The sequence below is a fragment of the Schistocerca serialis genome, chromosome 7, assembly GCF_023864345.2.
Source record: "Schistocerca serialis cubense isolate TAMUIC-IGC-003099 chromosome 7, iqSchSeri2.2, whole genome shotgun sequence".
NCBI lineage: Eukaryota > Metazoa > Arthropoda > Insecta > Orthoptera > Acrididae > Schistocerca > Schistocerca serialis.
In genome coordinates, this window is record NC_064644.1 from 554,950,497 (window position 1) to 554,963,462 (window position 12,966).

The following is a 12,966-nucleotide window of genomic DNA, read 5'->3' on the forward strand; positions in this document are numbered from 1 at the left end:
TGGCTCCTCTCGCTAGGAAGGGTTCTCTTGGGTCACTCCCTTCCCAGGTTTCTGGTAGTGGGAAAGATGACACCCACCAGTGGCTGAAGTGCTGAAAAGCAGCTGGTCGTAGGACTTCACGATCATCCTCAGTCACTGAGACTGGATCAGTGAAGCCCTCCTAGCCAGAGAAACCCAATGGGCAGTGAGAGGAACCCAAAAAGAAGACCCCCAGGACCAAGGGAATTGTGGTGGCACCCACACCACTGCTACCTACAACTTCTGCACGTGAGGATGGGATGGAGATTCTGCCGTCCACTGAGGACTTAGATCTCGCCAGACCCTCAGACACAATGGATATAGACTGCTCAGGCAATAAGTCAATGGCAGCAGGTGACCCTGAGGCGTAAACTGCCTCATTGAATGTTCCATGCCTTCCCAGACTCACAATGTCATCCTCCAGTGGAGTTGTGGCATTCCATCACCTGGCTGAGCTACTGTTAGGCTTTACGCCTGCTTTCTGCATTGCCCTCCAGGAAACCTACTTCCCGGCAATGCGGGCCCCTGCCCTCTGCGGCTATAGGGGATATTACAGGAACTGTAGTGACTATAATCGAGTGTCAGGTGGAATTTGCGTTTATGTCCTAAACTCAGTCTTTAGTGCAACTGTGGCCCTTCAAACCCCTCTTGAAGCTGTGGCTGTCAGAATAAGGATGATGCAGGAAATAACTGTCTGCAGTGTATATCTTCCACTAGATGGTGCAGTACCACTGAATATGTTAGCTGCACTGATTGATCAACTCCCTAAACCTTTCCTACTTTTAGGAGATTTTAACACCTATAACCCCTTGTTAGGTGCCACCGTGCTTACTGTTCAAGGCAGAGATGTTGAAGCTTTACTGTCTCGGTTCGATCTCTGCCTCTTAAATACTGGGGCTGCCACACATTTCAGTGTGGCTCATGTTAGTTACTCAGCCACTGATTTATCAATTTGTAGCCCAGGACTTCTCCCATCTATCCACTGGAGAGCATGACAATGACCTGTGTGGAAGTGACCACTTCTCCATCTTTCTGTCACTACCCTGGCGTCAGGCCCACGGACGTCTGCACAGATGGGCTTTAAACAAGGCAGACTGGGAAACTTTCTTCTCTGCGGTCACTGTTGACTCTCCCACACCTGGTGCCATCGATGTTGTGGTTGAGCATGTAACTGCATTGAACATTTCTGCAGTGGAAAATGTGATCCCTCATTCTTTGGGGTGCCCCTGGCGAAAGTTGGTACCTTGGTGGTTGCCAGAAGTTGATGAGGCAATTAAGGAGCATTGGCAAGCTCTACAGCAACATTAGTGGCACCCTTCCCTAGAGCACCAAACAGCCTTTAAACAGCTCCATTCCCACATTCGCCAGCTTATCAAAAGACGGAAACAGGGAGTGTTAGGAGAGGTATGGCTCAAGCATTGGGTGCCATACGTCACCTTCCCAAGTCTAGATGAAGGTCAGACATGTTCATGGGTACCAGACCCAACAGGTATCCCTGGAATTAACATCAGTGTCGTGTTGTCTACTGATGCAAATGCAATTGCTGAGCACTATGCTCAATCCTCTGTTTCGGAGAACTACCCCCCCCCCCCCCCCCCAGCCTATTGCACACTCAAGTGGCAGATGGAAGGGAAAGTCCTCTCATTTGCTACATGCCACTGTGAACCCTATAATGCCCCATTTACAGAGTGGGAGCTCCTCAGTTCCCTTGCACATTGCCCCAACACAGCTCCTGGGCCAATATCGGATCAACGGTCAGATGATGAAACATCTCTCATGTGACTACAAGTGACATCTCCTTGTCATCTTCAACCGGATCTGGTGCAATGGCATCTTTCCATTGCAATGGTGGGAGAGCACCATCATTCCGGTGCTTAAACCTGGTAAAAACCCGCTTGATATGGATAGCCATCGGCCCATCAGCCTCACCAACGTTCTTTGTAAGCTGCTGGAACGTATGGTGTGTCAGCAGTTGGGTTGGGTTCTGGAGTCATGTGGCCTACTGGCTCCATCTCTGGGCGGCTTCCTCCATGGTCGCTCTACCACTACTAATTGTGTGCCCCTCAAATCTGTCATCCAAACAGCCTTTTCCGAATGCCAACACCTGGTTGCCATCTTTTTTGATTTACGAAAAGCGTATGACACAACCTGGTGATATGATATCCTTGCCACATTACACGAGTGGGGTCTCAGAGGCCCAATCCCAATTTTTATCCAATATTTCCTGTCACTTCTTACTTTCCATGTCCAAGTTGGTGCCTCCCTTAGTTCGCCCCATATCCAGAAGAATGGGGTACCGCAGGGCTCCGTATTGAGTGTATCTCTATTTTTAGTGACCATTAATGGTCTAGCAGCAGTTGTGGGGCCGTCCATCTCACCGTCTCTGTATGCATACAACTTCTGCATTTCATACTGCTTGACCAGTATTAGTGTTACTGAGTGGCACCTACAGAGAGCCATCTACAAGGCAAAGTCATGGAGGAACCATCCACAAGGGACAGTCATAGGCTCTAGGCCATGGTTTCCAGTTTTCGGTTGCAAAGTCGTGTGATGCATTTCTGTCAGCGTTGTACCGTTCAATTGAAACCAGAACTTTACCTTAATGATGATCCACTCACTGTAGTGGAGACATATTGATTCTTGGGACTGGTTTTCAACAGCAGATTGACTTGGCTACCTCACCTTCGTCAGCTTAAGCAGAAGTGCTGTCTGCACCTCAATGTCCTCTGCTGCGTGAGCAACACCAGCTGGGGCGCAGATCGTTCTATGCTACTGCAGCTCTACAGAGGCATTGTTCAGTCCCACCTTGACTACGGGAGTCTGGTTTATGCTTCGGCGGCATCCTCAGCGTTGCATTTACTGGACCCAGTGCACCACTGTGGCATTCGCCTAGCGACAGGAGCTTTTAGGACGATTACGGTGATCAGCTTCCTGGTGGAGGCCGGAATCCCTCCATTGCAGGTTAAGCGTGTGCAATTGCTCTCCAGTTATGTTGCACATGTTCAAAGTTCTCCTGCGCATCCAAGTTACTGTCTCCTTTTCCCATCCACGCGGTTCATCTCCTGCATCGGCGGCCCATGTCGGAGCTTACAATTACTGATCATGTGCGATCCCTTCTCTCCAAACGGAAGTCCTTGTCTTGATCACATAAATTTGAGGTTCATCCATGAACACCTGCATGGTGTACACGTAGGCCGCTGCTTCCCATCAACCTTTCACATCTCGCTAAGAACTCAGTTAACCGTGCAACCCTCCACTGTCACTTCCTCTCGATATGTACCGGGGCATGATGTGTTTTACACCAGTGGCTGATAGTCTTATTGGCTTTGCCTATGTTCATGGAGGACATATAGAACAGTACTCATTGCCAGATGGCTGCAGTGTGTTCACTGCAGAGCTGGTGGCTATATCTCGTGCTCTTGAGGACATCCGCTCATGCCCAGGCTAGTCATTTGCCCTGTGTACTGACTCCTTGAGCAGCCTAAAAGCTGTTGACCAGTGCTACCCTCACCATCCTTTGGTAGAAACCATCCAGGAGTCCATCTATGCCCTGGAACGATCCAGTCGTTCAGTGGTGTTTGTCTGGACCCCAGGTCACTTCGGAATACCAGGCAATGAACTTGCCAACAGGCAAGCCAAACAGGCTACACAGAAACCGGTTATGGAGATCGGCTTCTCTGAAACTGACATGCGTTGAATATTAAGCCACAAGGTTTTGTGGCTTTGGGAGATGGAATGGCATAACCTCAGTAAGCACAACAAGCTGTGTGCCATTAAGGAAACTACGAATCTGTGGAAGACCTCCGTGCATGCCTCTCAAAGGGAGTCTGTGGTTCTCTGTCGGTTCCGAATTGGCTGTATGTGGCTGACGCATGGTTATCTCCTCCGTTGCGAGGACCCACCCCAGTGTTACCATGGCTCACAAATGACGGTTGTCCCTCTCTTGCTGGACTGCCCACTATTTGCCACTCTGCGGCAAACATTTAACCTTCCCAGCACCCTACCTTCGGTGTTGGGTGACAGTGCCTCAACAGCAGCTTTAGTTTTGTGTGTTATTTGTGAGGGTGAGTTTTATCATTTGCTCTAAGTTTTAGCACATGTCCTTTGTTCCTGTGTGTCCACCACCCTAGTGCGTTCAAGGTGGTGCTTTTAATGTGTTGCAGAGTGGCTGGCTTTTCCTTTTTATCCTCATGGTCACCCAGCAATGGTAACCTGCTTTCCTGTTTTAACCTCTTCTACCTGTTTCTTGCGTCTTCATTGTTTTCCTGTCCCCTTTTGTCCATCTAAGTGTTTGTTGCCCTTCAGTCGTTGTTGTGGTTTTTCCTTTCATTCTGTTTTTTGTTGTCTCATTGTCTTAGTCTCACTCTCACTCTTGTGGTATTGTTTCCTTCGGAAGCCCCCCCCCCCTCCCCCCTTTAAATCAACCAACCAACCAACCAACCAACCTGAGGCGTAAACTGCCTCATTGAATGTTCCATGCCTTCCCAGCCTTACGATCTCATTATCCTCCAATGGAATTGTGTTGGTTTTTTCCACCACTTGGCTGAGCTATTGCAATTGTTAAGCTTTCTATCTGCTTTTTGCGTTGCCCTCCAGGAAACCTGGTTCCTGGCAATGCGGACCCCTGCCCTTCGTGGCTACAAGGTATTTTACAAGAACCGTAGTGAATATAGTAGAGTGCCAGGTGGAGTATGTGTCTATGTCCTGAACTCGGTATGTAGTGAGCCTTTGCCCCTTCAAACCCCACTTGAAGCTGTGCTGTCAGGATACAGACGATGCAGGAGATAACTGTCTGCAATGTATATCTTCCTCCAGATGGTGCATTACTGCTGAATACATTGGCTGCACTGATTGCTCAAACCTTTCCTACTTTTGGGAGATTTTAAAGCTGATAATCCCTTGTGGGGTGGCACTGTGCTTACTGGCGGAGGCAGAGGTGTCGAAACTTTACTGTCTCAGTTCAACGTCTGCCTCTTAAATACTGGGGCTGCTACACATTACGGTGTATCTCATGGTAGTTACTCGGCCATTGATTTATCACCTTGCAGCCCAGTACTTCTCCCATCTATCCACTGGAGAGCGCATGGTGACCTGTGTGGTAGTGACCACTTCCCCATTTTCCTGTCATTCCCCCAGCATCATGCCCAAGGACACCTACCCAGTTGGGCTTTCAACAAGGCAGACTGGGAAGCCTTCACCTCTGCTGTCACTGTTGACTCTCCCCCACCTGGTGCCATCGATGTTGTGGTTGAGCACGTAACTGCAATGAACATTACTGCAGTGGAAAATGTGATCCCTCGTTCTTTGGGGTGCCCCCGGCGAAAGTTGGTACCTTGGTGGTCGCCAGAAGTCGCTACGGCAATTAAGGAGCATTGGCAAGCTCTACAGCGACATAAGTGGCACCCTTCCCTAGAGCACCAAATAGCCTTTAAACAGCTCCATGCCCATGTTCGCCAGCTTATCAAAAGGCAGAAACTGGAGTGTTAGGAGAGGTATGGTTCGATCATTGGGTGCCATATGTCACCTTCCCAAGTCTAGATGAAGGTCAGACGTGTACTTGGGCACCAGACCCCAACAGGTGTCCCTTGCGTTACCATCAATGGCATGTTATCTACCGATGCAAACATGATTGCCAAGCACTTTGCTGACCACTATGCTCAACTATCTGCATCAGAGAATTCCCCCCCAGCCTTTCGCACTCTCAAACAGCGGATGGAAGGGAAAGTCCTCTTGTTAACTGCACGCCACAGTGAGCCCTATAATTCCCCAGTTATAGAATGGAAGCTGCTCAGTGCCCTTGCACATTGCCCCCGACACAGCTCCTGGGCCAGATTGGATCCGCAGTCAGAACAAAAGTACTGCATTGCCAGACAAGAGTATATGTTCTTGGTTTCCTATGGACATGGTTCTGCTGTGGTACGGATAACAGAGTGTGGCATCTGGAAACTTTCTCCAATGCTCAAATATGTGGGACAGTGAAATACTTGGGACAATACAATTCTTGTGAGCAAAACCCATAAACCAAACACAGATTCACCATGAAATTAGAGTGGTATATGGACCAAATGCAATGCCCTGTTCAGCCATAGTGTTATAATACCAGCAGTTTGACCAAGACCGCACAGACCAGAATGATTATCGTGAAGGACCACAGACAACAATGTCCACGCAACCAAGGAACTGATTTGCAGCCATTGCAGATTTCCTGCTGATGAGGATGTACACACAATGGTTCTTGAATGTCTCCATGACCAGGGAATGAAGGAGCAGATTTCCATCTTTTAGGAATTGAACAATTGGTAGAACTTTCCAATCACTGTTTATAGAGATTTGGTGACTGTGTCAAAAAATAATGTTGTGCATCTGTGTCACTTTGAAACATAGTGCAGCAGTCAGTAAAAGTTAGTTGGACTGTCATAATAATATGTAACTTACTTTCTGAAGTCCCCTTGCAGTTTCTGTCAGCTGAAGGAAAGAGCAAAAATCCACTTGTTGGAGGAAGCATAGAGAAAAGGTGGACAGATACCCTCTATACTTGGTCCTCCGCGTGCCACTTTTGCTACTCCCCTATGTAATATACTGACAATTCCTAAGACTTCAATACGTAAGTAATGAAATCTCTCTCTCTCTCTCTCTCTCTCTCTCTCTCTCTCTCTCTCTCTCTCTCTCTCTCTTTGTCTCTCCTGTCATTCTAATGCTGAGCATGTTATTCTCAAAGCTTTCCAAGATGCAACATTCTTTCCAGAATATCTTGAGCTATCCTCTCACTACTTTGATCATTTTACTGTAAAATACTTCCTTTCCCATTAATTTTATACATTTTTTGAATATGTTAAGAACTAAAAGCATCAAAGTCCAGATTTTAATCCTCAATACACGTAAAAATTATGAGATAAATCTTAAAACACAGATGATGTGACTTACCGAACGAAAGTGCTGGCAGGTCGATAGACACACAAACAAACACATACACACACATGAAATTCAAGCTTTCGCAACAAACTGTTGCCTCATCAGGAAAGAGGGAAGGAGAGGGAAAGACGAAAGGATGTGGGTTTTAAGGGAGAGAGTAAGGAGTCATTCCAATCCCGGGAGAGGAAAGACTTACCTTAGGGGGAAAGAAGGGGTATACACTCGCACACACACACATATCCATCCGCACATACATCTGTGTATGTGCGGATGGATATGTGTGTGTGCGCGCGAGTGTATACCCCTTCTTTCCCCCTAAGGTAAGTCTTTCCTCTCCCGGGATTGGAATGACTCCTTACTCTCTCCCTTAAAACCCACATCCTTTCGTCTTTCCCTCTCCTTCCCTCTTTCCTGATGAGGCAACAGTTTGTTGCGAAAGCTTGAATTTCATGTGTATGTTTGTGTTTGTTTGTGTGTCTATCGACCTGCCAGCACTTTCATTCGGTAAGTCACATCATCTGTGTTTTTAGATTTATTTTTCCCACCTGGAATGTTTCCCTCTATTATACGAGGCCTGTTCAGAAAGTAAGCTCCGATTGATTGCCAAATTGAAACCACAGTGAACATCAGAAATGTTTTACTTGTAACAATTAGCTACACCTTTCAGCTACTTCTCTACGTAGTCGCCGTTCTGAATTAGACTTTTGTCATAGCGTTGTACCAACTTTTCAATAGCCTCATCATAGAAGGCAGCCGCCAGTGCTTTCCGCCAATTCTCCACGCTGGCCTACACCTCGTTGTCTGTGTCAAAATGTTGTCTTCAAAGACAGCGGTTAATGTGACCAGAGATGAAACTCAGGGGGAGACAATTGCGGACTGTATTGTGGGTAATCTAACATTTCCATTTGAAAACGATGCAGGAGCATCTTCATTGCCCCTGCAGAACGCGGCTGAGAATTGTCGTGAAGACGAAACAGCACGACAGTTATGTAATGTTAGCTGCATAGCTTCAGGCGAAATTTCTCACCAGGCCCTCGTACTTGGCGGCAGACACTATTTTCTAGACATCTTTACGCACTCACTGCGAGCTCAGAAATGAGAAGAGCGACGTGATGCTAACTGGGGTTATACTAGAGACACTACCCAACACATCTGTGCAAAGCTTTATCGGATTTTCATAGTCGTTTCCATTTCGCGACCGATCGGAGCTTACTTTCTGAACGCCCCTCGTATTCATAAAAATTATGAGAGATACTTTTCTCCAGCACTGACAGTGTCGACGATCATGATTATACATTTTTATTATGTTTTGGTTATGTTTCTGTTTGTATGCCCATCCTATGTAATCTACTTACAGTTCTTTATAACATTTGCTGCTAAAAACCCCAAACTCTCAAATTAGAGGTTTGAGTCCGCCCCCCTCCCCCCCCCCCCACTATTATATCTTTGTGATGTGTGTAGCACTTTGTTCGAGGCTGTAATACATAGAGTGGTTATTCTTAGTGAAGCATAATTTTGATGTCCACAGATACAGTTCTGTACTCTTTGTTACTGGTGATATGTGTACTGTTCTGTTAAATTCAGAGACTTTTGTTTTGTTTTTGTTAAGTTACACAGTTTTCCTCTGTTCTCAATCACTGATTTCCTGTTTTTCAATGGTAAGTGAAAAGCATGTCTTCAACTGTACAGGGTGGTACACTCAAACCTCCCTGATTTCAAAGACCCAGGAAAAAAGCCCACAGTAGATACGACAGTGAAAAATGCACCACATTGTAGAGCATCTCAGAGAATTTATTTATTTATCGTCAATACACCTCTACATGTGAGCCATTTGTAGCACGAAGAATATCGAGTCTATATTCAATTTCTTGCCAAGTTCTTTGTAATATTTCCTCTGTTATTGTTACAATCACATTAGTGACACAATGTCGCAACGTAGGAATATCGTTCACATTGGTCGTATATACGCAGTCCTTCACAAATCTCCACATGAGGAAATCAAGTGGCATAATGTCGGGTGAACGTGGTGGCCTGGCAATGGTTCCTCCGCGTCCAATCCAACGATTGGGAAAGTTCCTACCCGGGAACTTGCAAACAGCCGTTGACCAATGCGGCGGAGCTCCATCTTCTTGAAAAATGATGTTGGGTTGCAAGTCTTGTATCTGTGGGTACACAAACTGCTCCAACATGTCCAGATACACTGACCCATTCACTGTTTGTTCTGCAAAGAAGAACAGTCCAACAATCCTGTCCTGCATTAACCTGCACCAGACGTTTAGTTTAGGGCTATCACGAACATGTTCAATGACAACGTGCGGATTTTGCAAACCCCAAATCCGAAAATTACGCCTATTAACCCTTCCTGATAGATGAAAAGTTGCCTCATCTGAGAATAAACATTTTCCAGGAAGCTGGCATCCATATCAATATGCTGCAGCAAATTGTTGTCGGCGTGGTTTGTTGTTCAGCGTCAGATGTTGCACAATTTGCACTTTGTGAGCACACATACGAAGATGCTGGTGAACTACACGATGTAATGTTGATCAAGGTACTTCAAGTTGCCTAGTTGCTTTATGAATTGACTTTTGTGGGCTTCTAAGAAATGTTTGTCTGATGTTCTCCACTGTCTCTTCTGAAACTTCATAACGTGCACCACCAGAATGTTTCAGAACACTTCCTGTTGCCAGAAACTTCTTATACCATTCCTTAGTTGTTTTCACATCAGGTGGATTACATTCATACACACGCCGAGAATTTCTTTACACAGTAATCGGCGATTTTGTTTCTGCAAGTCACACTACTGCTTGCGTGCGCTGCTGTGGAATGCCATTTTCACTTCATGCGACCATGCTGCACTGTGGTGACGATAGTTGTCACTTCTGATGTGGGAATATAAATTCTTTAGATGCTCTACAATGTGGTGCATTTTTCGTTGTTGTATCTACTGTGGTTTTTCTCTCCTGGGTCTTTGCAATCAGGGAGGTTTGAGTGGGACACCCTGTATTGTAATTTTTAGAATTTCCTGTAGTATTAAAATTTCACATTTTTATACAAGGTTTGGTGTACAGTTAGCATGATATTGTTGCAAGTAATAAATGAGACATCCTAATGATGTGGAACATGTCACTTTAACATAAGTTTTCTTTACACAAAATAATTAATTTTTTTCAGTTACTATTTTATATCTAAAAAGTCATCTATTGAGTAGAAGGAGAAAATAGTATACATGGTATATACAAATGAGAGAAACAAAGAATGGTATCAAAATTTAATAAACAATGGATACAAATTTCCCACTAGTGTGGAGAGTGCATACATGAATACAAAAGCATGTTACTTTGTACAGTTTAATTCGGTGTGTGATGTAGCTCATATCAGATACTGTGGGAAACCTAGATAGCATCTTGATGTTCTCTTCTGATCTTAAACAAGCAGTGCTCTGAAAAAGTGTACTGGCGGTTACTCATGGGATAAGAAGGAATAATTTAAACTCTTCAAGCTGCCAGCTATTTGTGAAACAGACAGACATACACTTAATCATGAACACTTAGTCAGTCATTAGAACAAATCCAGTGACAGGAAATCATATTAACGTCTGAGAGAGAGATAGGGGGGGGGGGGGGGGGGGGAAGAGGAGTCAGTTTGTTGTCTCAAACCTGAGATATATACACACATGACATTTAAACCAGGAATAACTAATGAATAGTTAGTGAATCAAATTGGGGAGAAAAGAACTTAATTAGACAACGTGTTTAAAAGAAGCCACAGGCTCATAGGATACAGCATGGGACCTCATGAAAATTAATTTGGTAATAGGGAGATGTGGGCAGGGTGACAAACTTTCCAGGTTCAAGTGCGGGTCTGACACAACGTTTTGTTTTTACATGCCACTGCAAAGTGAAAATTCAGTCTACAGATTGTTCATGTGTCTGCCCCCCACCCCCCTTTTTTTTCTTCTTCTTACTTGTCAAATATGCCGGAAACAAGACAGTTCAGAAAACTCCAAGTTCTTCAGATGGGGATTCAGTATAACACCATCAAAAGAGCCCAAAAGAGACAGTAAGTCACAATTTTTATCATAAGAGCACCAGTTACCTACAAAATAGAAAGAGAAATGCGAAGTCAGCATAATGCAACAATTTTCATATTACATGGCTCTCGCTGTTCATTTCTCTGATTTGCATTTACTTTTCTTTTATCAACTTTCTTCTTCTTTTCTGTCTTTAAATTCCTGAACAATATTGGTTGTTTAGAGATAAGTGTGTCACTTACCTTCCGAACCATCTTTACGGAATATAGCCTTCTTATAAATGTCATATACATGGTGTCTCATTTATATTGAGCACCCTAAATAACTGTTTGTCCAGATGCAAATTACAAAATGTTTCGAGCAGATGTTCTTTAACTGTCAGGGGGACATCAATCAGCATTATTGCCTTCATTGTAGCTTTGTTTTTTACAAAGATATGAACAGCGGTATGACTTTTTTTAAATGCACCCTGTATTTTTTATTTGGTAATTCATTTCCTCTCCTAAAGACCTATTCAAAAATGTATCACAGTGTACCATTCATTGAAACACAATTTTATTAATTACATAACACAACATTGATGTTGACGCTCCCAGTGCTTAGTGCAGGTACTCGGGGTAATGGAACACATCCATATGCTGGCATTGACAGAGGATAAATGAAAACATAAGTAGAATGCACACCCGTCATTCCGTCAACCATCATGAGTTGAAGAGTTGTGTGAGTAGAATGTACACCAACAAAAAGATGGTAGAAATGTTACTCATCTATGGGGAATGTAAGTTAGCAGAACAGTAATTGCAATACTGTTTTCTTATGTAGGGGTACATTTAGTACAGTAGTTTAGTCCTTTTCAATACTGTTGTGTAGAGTACGCATACAGTAAAGGCTGTCCTTCCTACAAACTGCATTGACATAACATTTCTTTTATTGTTGTTGATGAAGGTAGGCGAAATGCTACGCATGTAGCGGAACTGCACAGAGAGCGATATCCTGACAAGAACCCACCTTCCCAACAGATTTTTCTTGTCTTGTTGCGATGCTTCAGGAAACGGAAAGTTTCAACCCACGACAACGTAATCCTCGTAGCACTCGCACAGACGAAGCTGCCTAAGTTACTGTTCTCACTTCTGTTGCTATGAATCCACATGTTAGCACACGACAGCTTTAACACGAGATGGGCATTTCTAAAACCAGTGTACATCGTATTCTTACATGTCACCAGTTCCATCCTTACCATGTACACCTACATCAAGAATTGCATGTGAATGATTTCCAGAATGGTGTACAGTTTTGTCAGTGGGCACAGCAGCAAATCCTCGCCAACCCGAACTTCTTCTCCAATGTGCTATTTACCAATGAATGCTCCTTCTCAAACAAAGGACAGGTAAATACAAGGAACATGCATTATTGGTCCAGCAACAACCCACCATGGCTTAGACAGGAAGACCATCAGCGTCAATGGAGAGTTAACATCTGGTGTGGAATGCTAGGTACTGCAATTATCGGCCCTTATTTCATCCATGGTAGTCTAAATGGCATAGCGTATGCCAACTTCCTCAGACGAATTCTTTGTCCTCTTGTGAATGAAGTGCCGCTAAGAATCAGAATGCTTATGTGGTATCAACACGATGGGTGTCCAGCACATAATGCCTTGCTTGCAGGTCGTGTTCTGAACCAAAGGTATCCTGCCAGTTCTGGCCTCCACCTTGATGCAATCGCTGGACAGTGTGACTAAGGCTTTCAGCCTGAGCGGGTTGCCTCCAAACATGTCTCTGACAAATGTCTGGTTGAAGGCATATGTGACACTCATCAGTGGAGAGAACATAGGCCTATTTTGAGTGGTCCATTTGGCATGTTGTTGGGCCCATCTGTACTGCACTGCATGGTGTCGTGGTTGCCTGGATGGACCTCACCATGGGCATCGGGAGTGAAGTTGCGCTTCATGCAGCTTATTGCATGCAGTTTGAGTTGTAACATGACATCCTGTGGCTGCATGAAAAGCA

The 12,966-nt window shown here is 44.7% G+C and overlaps 1 protein-coding gene across 1 annotated transcript in view; it reads left to right on the plus strand.

The window, feature by feature from the left end:
- Nucleotides 1-12,966, plus strand: part of LOC126412096 (Bloom syndrome protein homolog) — a 196,612-nt gene that overhangs the window by 16,253 nt on the left and 167,393 nt on the right. The gene's annotated exons all lie outside the window — the stretch shown is intronic.